General features: G+C 37.5%; 1 long non-coding RNA gene across 1 annotated transcript; it reads right to left on the reverse strand.

Moving 5' to 3' along the window:
• Window positions 1-2,792: 2,792 nt before the first annotated feature.
• LOC149131788 (uncharacterized) lies at window positions 2,793-13,062 on the reverse strand. Its single transcript, XR_016245197.1, has 2 exons — window positions 12,620-13,062; window positions 2,793-7,068 (listed from the first exon to the last, which is right to left on the reverse strand). It is a non-coding gene; the product is annotated as an uncharacterized LOC149131788 (long non-coding RNA).
• Window positions 13,063-18,729: the final 5,667 nt, after the last annotated feature.

The raw sequence follows: 18,729 nt of genomic DNA on the forward strand, positions 1-18,729 counted from the left end.
TCGCTTGACAACCCATGTTGGTGTGTTTACGTCCCCGTAGCTTAGTTCGGCAAAACAGACTGACAGAGTAAGTAACAGGCTTAAAAAATAAGTTGTAGGGTCGATTCGTTCGACTAAAATTCCTCAAAGCGTGCCCCAGCATGGCCGCAGTCTAATGACTAAAACGAGTAAAAGATTAAAAATAAAAGATAAGATATTGTTTGTGTATTCGATATGAATAGGGTGTGTTTACAAAGTTCATATGTATTTTGTAGACGACATTTACATTGTATATTTGTCTAGTTGTGGCGCACAGACTGTGTTGATCTAATTATTGCCTGCGCACATTTAGTTTATTCGGTAAGCTGAATGTCTAGTTGACATTTACTGGTAGTGTCTACCTGTTAAATATTGGTTTCAAGTTTTGGCACAAGGCCAGCATATTCGGAGGAGAAGGTAAGTCGATTACACCGACCCCAGTACTCAGCTGGTAATTATTTTATCAGCTCCGAAAGGATGAAAGGCAAAGTCGACCTCGGTGGAATTTGAACTTAACGTAAAGATGGATAAATGCCGCTAAGCTTTTTTTCCGGCAAGGTAACGCTTCTGCCAGCTCACCGCCTACTTGTTAAATATTGTAATTATAGTAATCGAGGTGGGCGTGCTAATATCACTATAATCTAGAGTTATTGTCTTTATCATTACGATTCTAAAATTAATTAAAACATTTTGTCATTCTTGTATACAGTCATTCTGCGACAATGGAGACAATTGAATGATGAGTCTGGTGCCGTGGTTCTCAATCGGGGCTCATATAAGATTTTTGGAGGTCCGCGCAAACAAAATAGTAATTTGGGGGTCAACAGTGTTATTTTAAGGGTCCATGAAAAAATTTTGTATTAGATGTATTTATTGCAAAAAAGCAGCTAGGTTTCTTTTTCTAACGCTTACCATAGTTCAACATTTTCTTGCTAACATATGCAAGCGAACGTGAGAAAAACTAAATAGGAATTTCGAAAGAAGTATCTAAAAGACTAGTTTTTTTTAAATATCGAATAGCTGTTGGGGTCCACCAGTATAAGATAGTAATCAAAAGGGTCCACAGATAACAAATGGTTGAGAGCCACTGGTCTGGTGTATCACAATTTAAGCAAACTTAGAATAACTCTTAATCGTAACAATTCTGTTTACAAGAGTAAAATATGAATTGTTTTCAATTGCAAAACATCGCAAATATCGCCATGGTTCAGATACAATTTCACATAACCAAAAATTTGATCTGCCTTCTCTGTCCAGAGCAACACATTACATGGGTTCCTTATTTGTCAACTGTATTTGAGTAACAGCTTGTGCAGGAAGAGTATTTATTGCATGTTATCGTAAACTAATAGTCAATTTCGAACAAACTTTTACTAAGAAAAAACGAAACGTTTTTTTTTTTACAGCAAGGTTAATAGGTTCGTCTTTATTCGTGTGTCAACGTTTTCTGAGACAGAATTATGTATGTGTATTTATATAAGCAGCTACAGAAAGAAAACGACAAACACCTACCTACAAACTCATTTGTTTCCTTTTACTCACGAGAAAATCATTTTTTAAGGTAACACAAGTGGAGTGAGAAGTGGGTAGATAAGAAACAGGACGCAAAATGAATGGAAGTAATGAAAAGGAAAAGAAAGGGAAAGAGGAGGGTGAGCGAAATGAAACAAAACAACGAAAGATAGTGAAGTAAACTATTGAAAAGAATGATAAATAGGTAAGTAGTTGGAACTAAACGGAAATATGTGATATAAAAACTGATAAAATGTAGGGCGGGGATACAAACAAATAGTCATTGTCGATAGTCTGTATCAAGAACCAGTTGAAAGTACTGGCAACTCGGGCAGTTGTTCGGAGCACTATATTACAAAGTGAAAAAGCGTAAATAATAAATAAAACGAAATACAATCAAAATGAATAAAATTATGCGGTCTCCTGACTGAACTAGATACCACAAAAGAATTATTTCTAGATGAAAAGTTTCTATAGATGCCAATGTCATGCCAAAACTGTGAGTTGTATTATACATTACCAATAGCTGCGGCCACAATAGGGAGAGGTTTTATTAAACTAAAGTTTATAGGCATATTTACTGTTGTCTTTGACATTTTCCCAATGAAAAATAATCTTTTCTATTATAGGCACAAGGCCTGAAATTCTAAGAGAGGGGGTAAGTCGATTACATCGACCCCAGTGCTCAACTGGCACGTATTACATCGACCCCAAAAGGATGAAAGGCAAAGTTGGCCTCAGCGGAATTAATACTCAGAACTTATAAACGGACGAAATGCTGCTAAGCATTTTGTCCGGCGTGCTAACGATTATGCCTGCTCGCCGCCTTTCCCCAATGAAAAGTAATGTTAACCAGATTGACATAGAAGCGTTCTGAAAGTATTTGCAGATCTGAAGTTGAGAGAAAACAAAGATGTTAGGATGATGTATGTTTTTCAGCACTTGTTCTTTTGCTCATCTATGTGATTATCTGGATGCTAGTATAGTATGCGGTCTACCACGTTGTCAAACAGTATAGCCAGGATTATCTACCTTAAACGTTCAGTTAATAATAAAGGAAACCAATTTTTCCATTATACAGGTGTAAGGGACGACCGTGCGAACTCAAAAAGGAGCAATGGTGACGAATGGAAAAACAGAGGACTCCTTTTATTTAGACGTGTCACACGGTCGAACACAAAAATATATATATCAATAATGATATAGATGATATGTTATACGACGATAACATAGATGACCAGTAATGAAAGACCACAACCGTATTAGATGAATAACAGAGATATTTATTGTAGCGTTAAAGATGTATGTCTGTGTGTGAGTGTGAATGCGACATATAAGAACATTATCAAAGACAGGCCGTCATACAAAGAAAAGTGTGTATGTGAGTGATACATGTGTGTATGAGTGTTTACAGCAGATAGAAAGAGAGTCAATAACACGTGAGCAATTATATACCAGTTCTTGTGTACACTATAGGAAAAGTTCTGTATGTGAAAGTGAGTTGGCTGAGTGTGGCAGTGCTGATCACTAGTTGTGATGTCGTGGCATCGATGCCGGGCCGTGTTTCTTGTTATACAGACGTTCGTCGCTGGCTGAGAATTTCTTGTCTGTTTAAGAACTCTTGTCTGTTTATTTACCGTGGTGAAGCTGAGTCACCTAACAAAATCGAAGAGAGAGATGTGCCGCGGTAATTTGGTGTGGTGTACATAGTAAGTCGTGTTGACGCTGGTGAAGATTGATGCTCGGTAGTAGTAATCGTAGAATCGTGTTGGTCATGACGATGATGCTGGATAGTAGTCGTAGACTCTTGTTGCTGATGTGGCGACGGCGGTGGTCATCATTGGCTGGACGAAGCTGTTGAAGTGGTCGCTGGAACTGCTTCTGCTGTCGTGTGGTACACGGAACAGTTCTCAAAGAGAAACTGGACCGAGACAAATTTGTTGGGTATGAATTGATCTATTTATAGCGTTAAGAGGGCTCCAAGACGGTGATAGAATTTTACTCTATCACGTGACCTTATTAGGGGCTGTGATTGGTCAGTTTGCGTTCTGGCGGGAACGGTTCGAAGAAGTTGCCGATTCGAATAATAATCAGTCACGTGATGACAAGAAATGGGTTCTCTACTACGCTCGCATTTATTTATATTTAAATGAGAAGATTGTATGTAATGGCGATAGTAGCTTGTATCTAATGGCGGGAGGTAGTTTCACTACACAGGCATTAACAGCAAATTAAACTGCAAGCTGAGCCTGAGTAAGATTTTAGAACTAATATTTTTCTTTGTCATGGATACACCCATAACCACAGCAGTGACTCTAACAGGAAAATCTACAAATACAATAACTGACTGGTACAACATGTACCGCGAGGTGTATGGAGCCATGAACGGTGAGGGAAGATGGTCGGAACAAACGATAAACCCATTCAAATCGATGAAGCAAGATTTGATGGTCGACGAAAATACAATCGAAGAAGAATGCTGAATGGCAACAACGTTCCTCTCTTCGAAGACAGTGATGCAGAACCACGAAACGACAGGAACCATGGACGTATGATTGATGGGCCGTGGGATTTTGGTCTCAAACAAGGCTCAGACTGTCGATACTTTTGTGTGGAACGGCGTAACGGGAACAGTCTGATCCCAATTATTGAGAGAGAATGTGGAAAGGGTTCAGTAATTCATTTAGATGAGTGGCCCGCTTATAATAACTTAAATGCCATAGGTTATCACCATCTGACAGAGGAACCATCAATGACATTATGTGGATCCAGTGACCGGAACACACACTCATGCCATTGAGTGATCATGGTTAGAAACTAAAACTATGATTCCTGAAATAGCTGAAGATTTTTAATCTCTGAAATATCTGAAGTGTTTTAACTCTGAAGTATCAGGAAATATCTTAAACGTAAGGTAAATAACCCTGTTTGACATCGTGGTAGACTGCATACTATACTAGCACCATAATCTGCTTGTTCATTCATCCATTATACTTTACTTAGTTACAGTGGTGGAGGTGGTGTGAGTGACAAGTGGAGAGGGGGAGAAGTATGAGCAAAGAAAAAAGAAGTGAGAAAGAAGTAAAGATGTATAATAAGGCCAAATGCGTCACGTGGTTAGTTCAAGGGAGAGGCGAAGAGCGAGAGAAAAAAGACGGTGAGAGAAAAGAGAGAGAGAGAAGTATTAACGACGTGCTGTAGAGTAGGGAGTGAAAGGTACAGAGTAAGCGATATGTTTAGGATACAATATTTAGCAGAGGATGATGTTCTGGTGATGAGGCTAAAGAAAGAGAGACAGAGAGAGATAGACAGGAGTGGCAGTTACATTGAGAGAGAGGGAGAGAGAGAGAGAGAGAGAGAGAGAGAGAGAGAGAGAGAGAGAGAGAGAGAGAGAGAGAGAGGCAGACAGCGTTTGCATTGTCAGTAACAGTAAGAAAAAATAAATAGTTGAACTGAAATGAAATGAGTTTTGTTACTGAAAACTACAGTGATGATGATGATGGTGGTGGTAGTGGCTTAGGTGGTGGTGGGTGTTGATAGTGAAAGTATCTTTTTATTGAACTAAATCTATAATATTATTCTTCTATCTGCTCGTTCACACTTTATGCTTTAGTTTGTTAGAGAGGAGGAGGAAGTGAAGTGAGAGAGATAGGAAGAGGGAATGTGAGAGTGAGTGAGAGAGCAGATAACCAGCCGATGCATTATGCTGTCACTCATGTGGTTAGTGGAAGTGGGAGGTGAAGAGAAAGAGAGAAATCTTAAAGACATGAAGAGGGGAATTACATGGTTAGAAAGTTGGTTGATGTAGAAGAGAAGAGAGAAATACAAAGCACTTAGCAGAGGGAAATTTTAATATCATCTATCTATAATATATATAAAACAGAGATGTGTGTGTAATCGCTTATCACGTGAAAACGGTTTCACTATTTACTTCCATACTTGTGATGCAGGAATAATTTGACCTCGGATAAATCTTAGGCTCTTCATTTGATTTTTTTTATTAAGATAAATAATATTGCTTTATATTTAAGATTCACTTCTTTAAAAATGTTCCTCAATGTCAACTTCCAGTAGCCATAATTTTTTCTTCACTTTAACTTCAATCGTTACTGTTCGCACTAAAAGTTTACTCACATTTACTGATGTAAGTAATTTCATCATTTACTAACAGAAGTACGGTTTCGTGTTTCCCTGTTGCTGAGGTTTTTTTTTTCTGGTACCTTCGATACTGGCTGTTTGGTTCACTGAGTGACAAATTTCGCTTCAACCTCACTTTAACTTCAATCGTTACTGTTCTCAATAAAAGTTTACGTTTTCAATCGCTAACAAGTTCACATTTACTGATGTAAGTAATTTCATCATTTACTAACAGAAGTATGGTTTCGTGTTTCCCTGTTGCTGAGGTTTTTTTTTTCTGGTACCTTCGATACTGGCTGTTTGGTTCACTGAGTGACAAATTTCGATTCAACATCACTTTAACTTCAGTCGTTACTGTTCTCAATAAAAGTTTACGTTTTCAATCGCTAACAAGTTCACATTTACTGATGTCAGTAATTTCATCATTTACTAACAGAAGTACGGTTTTGTGTTTCCCTGTTGCTGAGGTTTTTTTTTCTTTCGGGTACCTTCGATACTGGCTCTTTGGTTCACTGAGTGACAAATTTCGATTCAACATCACTTTCACTTCAATCGTTACTGTTCTCAATAAAAGTTTACGTTTTCAATCGCTAACAAGTTCACATTTACTGATGTCAGTAATTTCATCATTTACTAACAGAAGTACGGTTTTGTGTTTCCCTGTTGCTGAGGTTTTTTTCTTCTTTCTGGTACCTTCGATACTGGCTCTTTGGTTCACTGAGTGACAAATTTCACTTCAACCTCACTTTAACTTCAATCGTTACTGTTCTCACTAACAGTTTACGTTTTCAATCGCTAACAACTTCACATTTACTGATGTAAGTAATTTCATAATTTACTAACCAGGGTTAGGGTTAGGGTTAGGGCTAGTCACAAGTGGCTATGTGAAAGAACAATTCTGGCACCAAGGAATGATTCTGTAGACAAGCTGAATTTAAATTTGTTAACTCAGCTTCCAGGACCTGAATGTTCATACAGATCAATTAACTCTGTCCATGATCAAGAACAGGCAACGCATTACCCAGTGGAGTTCCTCAATTCACTTCAGCCACCAGGATTTCCACCACACATTCTGATCGTGAAAATAGGTGCTCCCATAATGCTATTAAGAAACCTTGATGCACCCAGACTCTAATAGAACAAGGTTGGTTGTTAAAACAGCCATGCCCCATGTGTTGGAAGCAACAATAATTACGGGCAGCATGATGGGTGAGAATGTCTTCATTCCAAGGATACCTCTCATTTCAAATGATCTCCCCTTTCAGTTCAAGAGACTGCAGTTTCCGGTCAAACTTACCTTTGCAATGTCTATCAACAAAGCACAAGGTCTATCTCTAAAGGTGGTGGGACTTAACCTCCTTCAACCTTGCTTCTCACATGGTCAGCTGTATGTTGGATGTTCTAGAGTTGGAGATGAAAAGAACCTCTACATTCTCAGTGATAAGCATGGCAAGACAGAAAACATAGTATATGAAGAAGCACTTACATGAATAGTATGTACATGTCATATACAAAAGTGTAAAACCATTGAGTGTTAAAGTAAGTATTACTATTACACTTTCACTTTTCGACTGACATGTGTCAATGTATATCTATGTATATAACAGTGAAACAATAACGTGGTATATTCGCTGTGTGAATTTTTTTTCATTTAAGCTCCATTTTAATTATCGTAAAAGTTTCCAAGTATAGGCGCAGGAGTGGCTGTGTGGAAAGTAGCTTGCTTACCAACCACATGGTTCCGGGTTCAGTCCCACTGCGTGGCACCTTGGGCAAGTGTCTTCTACTATAGCCTCGGGCCGACCAAAGCCTTGTGAGTGGATTTGGTAGACGGAAACTGAAAGAAGCCCGTCGTATATATGTAAATATATGTGTATGTGTGTGTTTGTGTGTCTGTGTTTGTTCCCCCAACATCGCTTGACAACCGATGCTGGTGTGTTTACGTCCCCCTAACTTAGCGGTTCGGCAAAATAGACCGATAGAATAAGTACTAGGATTCCAAAGAATTTGTCCTGGGGTTGATTTGCTCGACTAAAGGCGGTGCTCCAGCATGGCCGCAGTCAAATGACTGAAACAAGTAAAAGAGTAAAAGTACCAATAAGCAACAATTTCATTCCCGGGCAACGCCGGGTGGCTCTGCTAGTATAATATATTATTGTGACTGGAAGTGAAATAACTTAACAAAATAAAAATAAAAAATACAAATCATCCTTTCTCTCTTAAATAGCTTCTCTTAAATTTTTCGTTCTGTGGAATTTCTACGGGTCCCACGAGTATTCTTTAATTTATTAGTACAAAAATTCGTTACATCTGCAGGATACTAATGATTGCTTTCGGACTTTCTCTCATTTAGCCATCTTTTATTTAGTGTTTGTTAAGAAAATTGTGTCTAGATAATTGCCGGTATCATACATCTCTCTTCGATATATTAATGAAATGATTTGAAGCTCTGATGTTGAAGTTGAACTGTTCTCTTCAGCTTGTGCATCGTAATAAAAACTGTACTCTCACATTTTCAGTTACTCCTTGCTAAAATTTTAAAAGGAGCTCTAGAATTTAGCTTGCCCAGAATGACAACCACTCTAGAATAACAATCACTCTGTTCATATTCAGTCACGAGTCCTAGGCTGTGACCAGCTCCAATAAATATTTCAACGTCAAATGTAGGTTTTAATTTAGCAGCCATGACAAATGGTTATATGACAAACGTATATCAACTGAAGCAGAGTAAACAACTGTAGGTTTTTTTCCTTTTGGAATTTTGAGAAGTCTAATTTCTCAAAGTCGGTACTTAGGCCGTGTTACATATCCCAGTGCCCTAATAATTACTGATATAAACCTGAACTTGAAATCTGGGTAAAGTAACCGTAGGCTTCTCAATAGTTCAGCCTAGATATTTTCTCTTTCGTTGATCATTTTTAGCTTTATGTTAACACCCGCTGCATGTATGTATGTATGTATGTATGTATGTATGTATGTATGTATGTATGTATGTTGGGTGTGTATATGTATGTGTGTGTGTGTGTGTGTGTGTGTACATATATGTATGTGTGTGTACATATATGTATGTGTGTGCGCACAAGTAGTTGAACAACAGTTTTTGAGCCTTTTACTTTTGATTCTTCCCTAACTTTTAACACACCGACGTCATCCACATGCAATCTCATAGCCACCATAAAGCTGTGAGACACGTGTGAATATATCAATCTCTCTTTAACAGTATAATGAAACGATATAACGGCCTATAAACAGCATTTGTTTACCAAACTCCGTTCTGAAAATCAACCCGAGTCTATAATCTTGTTCAAGACATCTTAAAGTGAAATTGTTGTATGTAAATTTGTAACCGAATACTCACACATATTTGATACGTATAAATAACTTGTCTACGTACAAGCTTTCGAATAAACAGTTAACTGGCTTGTTAGCTTTCGGTGTTTTGAATTCGCTGCGGATACATGGAAAGCAATGAGCTCTGAGAGATAGATTTGCTGATAGAATATTATATAGGAAAACAGAACGTACAGTCATAGTACTCACTCAAGTATGTGAGTATTATGCACGCGCGTGTGTGTGTGTGTGTGCGTGAGTAATCAAGTTGTTGGGATCACTGATGAGGTCGACAAGGCTGTAGGTTCAATTCCTGGACTAGGGTATTCGTTGTGCCTTTGAGTAAGACACTTTATTTAACATTGGCCCATTCTACTCAATTGTAAATGATTCCCAGCCAAATGCCGGTGCACCCTTTTCTTTTTGTAACTGTCACATCATCGACGTTCTTCTGGGTCAAAGGTGAAAAAAAAAACTTAACAGTGTCTATATCTGTCAACGACAAATAACCACCTAAAACAATTAGCCAAAGCATGATACTTGTTTACCAAGCCTTATTCGATATATATATATATATATCCGTTTTAGCGATGCGTCCTGCCCAAGCTCGTCGAAACGCCGGTGTTAAAACGTGGGTGGCTGATGAAGGAGAATGTTCTCTATGTGGCTCGTGTGTTCTCGTCTACGTTTGTTTGCAATGTCCTGTACCCAGATATGCACCTATACATACAGGTGGATGTCGGTATGCACATACCTGTACGTATATATGCATATACTCATTTACTATTTGTTATATATATATATATATATATATATATATATATATATATATATATATATATATATATATATATATATGTATATATATATATATATACATATATATATATATATATATATTCTGTTGTGTCTGGGGAGAGTCCATATACGCACGCACATATCTCTATATACGCACGCATATATCTACATACGCACGCATCCACGCGCGCACTCATATATATGGATATATGCGTGCATGCGATAATATACGTAGTTTTAGACGCGTTTGACCTTGTCACTACACAGTAATTTCCCTTTGTTTTTAACAGTCATTTTTCGCAGGAATTTTCAATTGGCCGGATAACTGAAGAGATGTTGGCGTGGGCTCCCACCCTGGCATCCGAAACTTGGAGTTTTATCATGGCTACTGAATAAGTGTCACATATTTTTACAGATAAATTCCTCTATTTGCATAATATCGAGGTCTCTTTCTTTCTTTTGTTGTCCGTCCTGTCAAATATATATATATATATATATATATATATATATATATATATATATATATATATATATATATATATATATATATATATATATATATATATATATATATATATATATATATATATATATATATATATATATATATATATATATATATATATATATATATATATATATATATATATATATATATATATATATATATATATATATGGAGGCGCAATGGCCCAGTGGTTAGGGCAGCAGACTCGCGGACATAGGATCGCGCTTTCGATTCCCAGACCGGGCGTTGTGAGTGTTTATTGAGCGAAAACACCTAAAGCTCCACGAGCATCCGGCAGGGGATGGTGGCGAACCCTGCTGTACTCTTTCACCATGACTTTCTCTCACTCTTACTTCCTGTTTCAGTAATTCAAAGGGTCAGCCTTGTCACACTGTGTCACGCTGAATATCTCCGAGAACTACTTTAAGGGTACACGTGTCTGTGGAGTGCTCAGCCACTTGCACGTTAATTTCACGAGCAGGCTGTTCCGTTGATCGGATCAACTGGAACCCTCGACGTCGTAATCGACGGAGTGCCAACAACATATATATATATTATATATATATATATATATATATATATATATATATATATATATATATATATATGGAAAATACTGGAAGGACTGGTGCCAAACTTTGGCATCAAGTACTACAAGAGTGCCCGCACAGGTCGTCACTGAATGGTACCAAAAGTGCCGTCCACTGCATCTCACATAAGAACGAGGTACTGCAACAGCTTCGGTTTCAGAGGACCTCAGCTCTTTAATGCCCTGCCAAAACATTTGAGAAACCTGCAAGACATGGATATAGAGGTCTTCAAGACAAAATTCGACGCTTTCCTATCCACGATACCAGACGAACCAATAGCTCGAAATGAGACACAGTTTAGGGCAGCGATGTCAAATTCTCTTATACAGTAGATGTGCCATCAAAACTCTTGATTGGACTATATCAAGTGGAGGAGAAGAGCCATGCAAGGAACGTGAAGAGAGCACAGCATAAAGACGGAAAGTCACAATATCGGAAAGCATGACCACAGCCATTTGGCTGAAACCCATAAATATATATATATATATATTATTAGGGATAAAAATCCAAATTTATAGGTAAAAATTCAATTTAATTTAATTTATCAAAATTAAAATTAAATTAAATTTCACAATATATAATATATAAATATATAACTTAGAGAAAAAACCCACAATTCTTGAATTCATCCATGAAAATCCAGTCACGTATAGAAAAATATAATAAGTAAATACACTAAAAAGACCTATAATAAAAATACAAAGTAATAAATATTAAAATAATAAAATAATAAAATATTTTAATACTTATTACTTAATATTTTTATTATAGGTCTTTTTAGTGTATTTACTTATTACATTTTTCTATATATAACTGTGGATTTTCATAGATGAATTCAAGAATTGTGGTTTCTTTTCTGTAAATTATATATTTATATATATACCAGCATATACTTTAGGATGAGCGAGCGTTTAAGGTGTGTCTGAACAATGAAAAGACTGTTTGAGAGAGATTTCTTTGAATGAGTAAACATATCTACAAACAATAATGTCATTGTTTTCATTGTGCCTCTGTGTGTGTGTGTGTGTGTGTGTGTGTGTGTGTGTGTGTGTGTGTGTGTGTGTGTGTGTACGTGTGCGTGTGTGTGCATGTATGTGTGTGCTTTCAAATACGTGAAGGGTGTCCGGGTTTTTTTCCGCGAAATTAATGACTCAGGTAGGTGCCAGTTGACTGTATGAGATTCATCGTAAGCCTGCATAAATGCACTATTTCAAACACTAATATCATTCGTCAACGACATAAATGCTTTCATTTCTTAAAATTTTACTAGTATTTCAGTAACATCCTATAAGAGGAAATAACTTAGGTGTTTATACACGCATACATGGTGGATGTCGTATCGTCAGTAAATCATAAACCCGAAAAAAGAAGCACACTATAAGTTATAGAGCAATAGAGTATATAGATAAAGAAAAATATGGCCGGCCTATGGGGTTACCCTCAGTTTCACGTCCATAAAACACTTAGCTTTACGCGGATTCTTCAGACCCTAATGGCCGGTAGCCTATGACTTCACTTCAAAGTGGACGGAAAAAAGAGGTGTATTCGAGGTGGTTTGAGGCTGTGTTTAGGACAGGCAGTCATAATTATCCAAGATAATAATTCTAGGATATCATTACTATATATTTAATAAGCTGTTCTGCCAACTTTTGTTACTCCAGATTGAAGGAAACAGTTCTAGCAGCACTTTGAATACACCCTACTAAACTCTATTTTAAATACTCACCAAGTTTGTAGCCATATTTCGTTAACGTACGAATGATTGTTCGTTGATTTCGTACATTTATTTTGCGTTCATTTTTTTTATTGATATTTAATGTCACGTTCTATTTACAATTGTGGTCAATAAAATATTCTGTGTGAATGTTTCAAGAGTGAATTATTTCTTTTTAGTAGGAATATCCAAGCTTCTTCTCCAGAAAGTCTCGTAAAACCGTACAAGGTAACGTTATTATACAATTCTTTTATGGCACCGACCAGCATACAAAAAAAGGATGTCGAAGAGAATTCAAAGATGATTGAATCTACTCCGCAAATGCCAGAGGTATGATGAAGATAAGGCTGACTTCATTCGAGTCTTTAGATGTTTTGGTGAGCACCACGAGCAATATTTTGAAATCAAAGCTAATGTAATTTTCAGGACAAACGTTTCCGATATTGTGACGTCATAATGACAATAATGAAAATGTTTGATTCGTTGAACTGATTCTTAAATTAATCTTATACGAACGCGCGCGCGCACATTCACACGCACACACACACACACACACACTTGCATGAGCCCGAGCACACACATATCTACTTATTTCTGTCTTTCTATCTCTTCTTTCTGTCTGTCTATTTGTCTGTCTGTTTCTCTCTCGTCTCTCTCGTCTCTCTCTCTCTCTCTCTATCCCTCTAGCAATCTATCAGCATGGGTGTGTGGTTAAGAATGTAGCTTTAACTACATGGTTTCGAGTTCAATCCTACTGAGCGGCACATTGGGCAAGTGTCGTCTGCTATTTCCCCGAATTGACCAATATCTTAAGTGTGGAAACTGTGTGGAAGCTCATTGTATATCTACCTATCTGTCTATCTGTTTCACTCTGCGCGTGTGTACGTACATACATACATACTTACACACAATATATATATGTGTGTATGTGTGTGTGTGTGCTTTTGTGTTTGTCCTCCAGCATTACTTGACAATTGGTATTGGAATGTTTACGCCCCCATAACCTAGCGGCTCGACAAAATAGAGTGACGGAACAAGTATCGAACTTAATATAAATACTGGAGTCAATTTATTTGACTAAAACTTTCAAGACAGTATCCCTGCATCACCACAGTCCAATGACTGAGACAAATAGAAGATAAAAGCTAAAAGATACATACATACATACATAGAGACAGACAAAGTGCACCGGGAATTTGTGAACAGAAATTTAACTGGTCACAGATAGAAGTCGATCGAACAATGTCAAGCGGTATGCACCGCATTTTGAAATTCTCAGTTGTCTTTCAGACATCTTAACAACAGCAATATCCTAATCTGACGTAGGAAATGAAGAGGTATGTTCTGCTCGTGGCTTGACTCGCCAGTTATAGGCACTGAGTGATCGCCAACTGCTTGAGCACAGATATTGTAACGTCGTAATGACAATAACGAAGAAGTTTTTAATACGTTGAACTGATTATTAAATTAATTTCATACGTGCACACGCACACACACACACACACACACACACACACACACACACACGTGCACGTAGACGCACATATCTACATATCTGTCTTTATATCTCCTGCCCCCTCTCTCTGTCTTTCTAATGTAACTCTCCTTTTGCTCTCTCACGAGTACAAGGGCCCAGTTCTGGCTTGCTGTCCATAAATAAATACTTTTGGGCCCAGTAAATTGAATTTCCCTGTTGGGGGGATGCTCTATAATGGTGATAAGACGGTCGTAATTGGTGCCCTAAGATGGTACTGTTTTCCGCCGACAAAGATTTAGTAAATAAAGTTTTTTAAAATATACGTTTCTTGAAATCTTGACTTTATTACCTTTTCTTTCCAACCTGGAACAAAGATGCAACAAATATTGATTTCAAATTTTGGTACAAGGCCATCACTTCCGAGGAAGTGAGTAAGTCGATAATATCGACCCAGTACCCAACTGGTACTTATTTTATCGACCTCGGAAAGAAGAAAGGCAAAGTCAACCTCGGCAGAATTTGAACTCAGAATGTAAAGACGGACGGAATGCCGCTAAGCATTTTGTCCGGCTCCAAATATATTGTTACATCGTCACGACTGCGACTTGTCTAAAGAAGTTTGTCTTATAAATACCGTGCTGACTATTTTCTAAGATATGAAGGAGGAAGAGGAGGAGGAGGAGGGATTTTAAAAATTAGAAATTTTGAAAAATTCACCTCTTTGTCGAATCGTAAACGAAGTTTAAAACGTATATTCGAAGAAATTTTCGAAAAAAAAATCATTTACAGCAATATGCCTTTTCCCAAACTCCTCTTTAAAATTAATGTCAATTAGATTGCCCACCCAAAATATTCTGAATCCCCACACACACACACACACACACTCACACATACATACATACATACATACACACAACAACAAAGCTTGGCGACGAGTCTGGCATACACACACACACACACACATGCTCGCACGCACAACCATCCCCTCACACAACGAATCTATGATTATGTCTGTCGGTATAGACAGGATATTTGGTAATTATTCACACGCATTTACTGGGGAAAAGAAGTAGTTTAAATACGTAACAGCGACACCTTTATTTAAAGCTATTCTAGAAGGCATCGTAATATACCCGGATACGTAATTACTTCAGGCATATTTGTGAATACAGTTCTAAATATATCTAAAACATGCATAACATGTATCTATCATGAACTATTTATATATATGCATGCGTGGCGTGGCGTGGTGTGACATGGCGTGGCGAGGCATGTCGTGGAAGGGACTGTGTGATAAAAAGTTTGCTTCTCAACCACATGGTTCCGCGTTCAGTCCCATTGCGTGGAACCTTGGGCAAGTGTCTTCTACTATCGCCTCGGCCGACCAATGCTTCGTGAATGGATTTGGTAGATGGAAACTGAAAGAACTCTGTCGTATACATACATACATACATACATACATACATGTATGTATGTATGTATGTATGTATGTATGTATGTATGTATGTCCTCCGCACCAGCTTGGCAACGGGACTGGTTTGTTTACGTCCCTGAACCATACCGGTTCGATAAAAGTGACTAACAGAATAAATACCAGGCTTTAAAAAATAAATGTTAGGATCGATTTTCGCTCGACTAAAACATGGCCGCAATTCAATGACTGAAACAAGTAAAAGATGGACAGATACTCAGTATATACAGGGTTTCCGGCTAAATTTGACGATTTTTTTATGTGCCTTTTCTTCAGGAACAGCTTGATGTACTGGTGAATCATCAACGGCGTTGGAGATCATAAAGATAAAGTTAAGTTGTAGTTGAGAAAATGTGAGCTGACATGGAGGACTAGTAGCCATCAGAATATTAGAAAATGATGATTGCGGTGGGTATCAAAATGCCGACATCATGACTGCAGCTCAGTGTTCTGAGAATACTGTAAAAGCGGTAAGTCATGACATGGACAGTTGCAACGGACATTACAAAGCCGTGGCCAGCGGGAAGAGCCACAGAAAACGTTCTGACGCAGTCAAAACGCCGAAGTTCACCCCCACCCCACCCCATATCTCCAAACAGGACCTTAAATTCAATTCAGACGACTAAGTGAAGCTGCTGAAGGTGATCAATCTTTGGCTGGAGAGGGTTGCATATGTCTAACAGCATATGTCTAACAGCAGGATTTGACTCCTTTCCATACATCAGGAAAGAGTCAGAAGTGGTTGTCGGAGAGTTTCTACGACTTCACTGGCCCCAATTTCTGTCCTCCTAATTCCTCCGATTGTAATCCCATAGATTATTATGTGTGGGGCAGTTGAGAGACACCAAACCTTCCGCCTGCAAAACAAAGGCCGAGCTGGTGACCAAGATCAAAGAGATGTTCGAAGATTTTCTCAAGGACACAGTGAGGGCCGCACGCACCAGGTTCTGGAGCCGTTTTGAAGACGTGCTAGAAGTTGGGGCGGCTACTTTGAGTAAACTGTTATTTCCCATCCACTATCTAGTTATGTTTTGATTTTTTTTTTTAAATACGGAGGTGAGCTGAAAAGTTCATAGATTGACTATAAAGGAGTGATGCTAGAGCTGTGAAATCTTGCATGCATTAATTTCAATTCTCATTAATAACTGCATTGTTTATTTCCAAGTAAACTGACATTTGACTGTTCAAAGAAGACTTCAACTGTAACTAGTAGCGACTTATCTTGAAAATAGACAAACTTTGGTATCGTCGTGTTATCAAGTACCTACAGAAAAATGGGTTTAATCTCCAAGGACATTCATGCCGATATGGTTGCTACTTTAGGGAATGACGCTCCAACTTTATCAACAGTGTAAAAGTGGGCAGCTGAATTTTGAAGAGGAAGAGAGAGTTTTGAAGATGATCCAAGGCCCGGACGCCCTGAAACTGCAATTTCCGTTGCCTCAGTAAGGGCATATATGTTTTCATGTAAACATATATACAGACAGAGAAGTAAGTCTGAATATACATCTATATACAATTAAGTTCTTTTACTACAGCATTAGAGCGTTTTAGCTCTTATTTCTAGCAATGTAGATGTTTCTAATATCCTAGTCGCATTTAGTGATAATTATAGTTTTCCTATTTGATAAAAAAACACGACAAACTACTGCATGTGTATATATATATATATATATATATATATATATATATATATATATATATATATATATATATATATATATATATAGATAGATAGATAGATAGATAGATAGATAGATAGATAGATAGATAGATAGATAGATAGATAGATAGATAGATTGAAGGTGATTATGGTACTTAAGTTTAGGCACCAGAATTAAGTATGGTATTGTCCATACAATTCCAAAGGTGATTAAAATCAAAAATATATGAATATCCTTGTTGATTATTTTGATTATAAATATATATATATATATGAATGCGATTTATTTATTTATTACTCTTTTATTTCCTAAAACTATAAAGCACATCATATCTGTCAAACATTAAAAGAAGGGATATAAGCATACCTTCTAAGTTCCTCTCATGCAATATTGGTAAATCACGTAGTATTCTGTGTTCTAAGAAAGTATCCGTTTTATGTGTGAAATATTACATTCTAAACAACAACAACAACAATAACAACAACAACACCAGCAGCAACAGCAGCAGCAGCAGCAACAACAACAACAGCAACAACAATAGCAACAACAACAATAACAACAAGAACAACAATAGTAATAATAATAATAATAATAATAATAATAATAATAACAACAATAATAAATGCCCTAATGCAGTACCAGGCATTGGCTCTGATGACTTCTGATCTTTACTGATTGGAAGTGTTATCATATACATTGTTTTGTCTTGGCAATAAAAGATGGGCTACAGCAAATATTCTGCTCAGTACCATAGATTTGCTTCTCAATTGTTTGACCTTAACCAGTTGAGCATGTCCCTTGGTGGCTGACGATATGTGCATCTCTGATCATGAGCAGAAGTAGTGGGGGAGCATCATAACCATATGTTAAGAGGAATGTTTGGGAGTTTGACTAGTTCACCTCTGGAAACATGGGTGTTTTGTTCAACATTCATAAACAACCCTTATTCAGGGACCTTATGAGGAGGATGGGCTACTCGACCTGAAGAAAATTCTAACTGGGCTCCACCACCTGCAAGGTCATGCGCTGTTTATCTTGATATGAGATCACCATGTCGCACACATACATGGTCTGATCAATAAGTATCCGGACTGTTACCATAGTAACGAAGCTAAAGCATGCAGAGTGAAACCGCCTGGCACAGATTGACCTTGAACTTCTCTGTTGTGCATGCGCATTAAGTTTTAACCTTCTAACTCACTTCCGCTGTTTACAGAGAAAATTGAGCAGAGAATCTGCTTGGCGATACCTGTTCAGTGGCCTACGCAAAGTTTTCAAAGTTTTCATCGTTTTCGATACATTCAAAGAGATCTTGTGCAACTGAAACCCAAGTTTATCTTTTGTCAGCTGAAAGCAGTTTTGGCACAAACTTGGCAGACACACGTCTCATACCCAAATCTTCAGTGATAATGGACTGAACTGAACCGTAACTAATCTGCACATCCTCTGATAACTCATTGATGATGGGATGATGATTCGACAATTTCCCCTCACAGTTTCACGCACATCT

Source organism: Octopus bimaculoides, chromosome 19 (assembly GCF_046866305.1).
Source record: "Octopus bimaculoides isolate indiv1 chromosome 19, ASM4686630v1, whole genome shotgun sequence".
Lineage (NCBI taxonomy): Eukaryota > Metazoa > Mollusca > Cephalopoda > Octopoda > Octopodidae > Octopus > Octopus bimaculoides.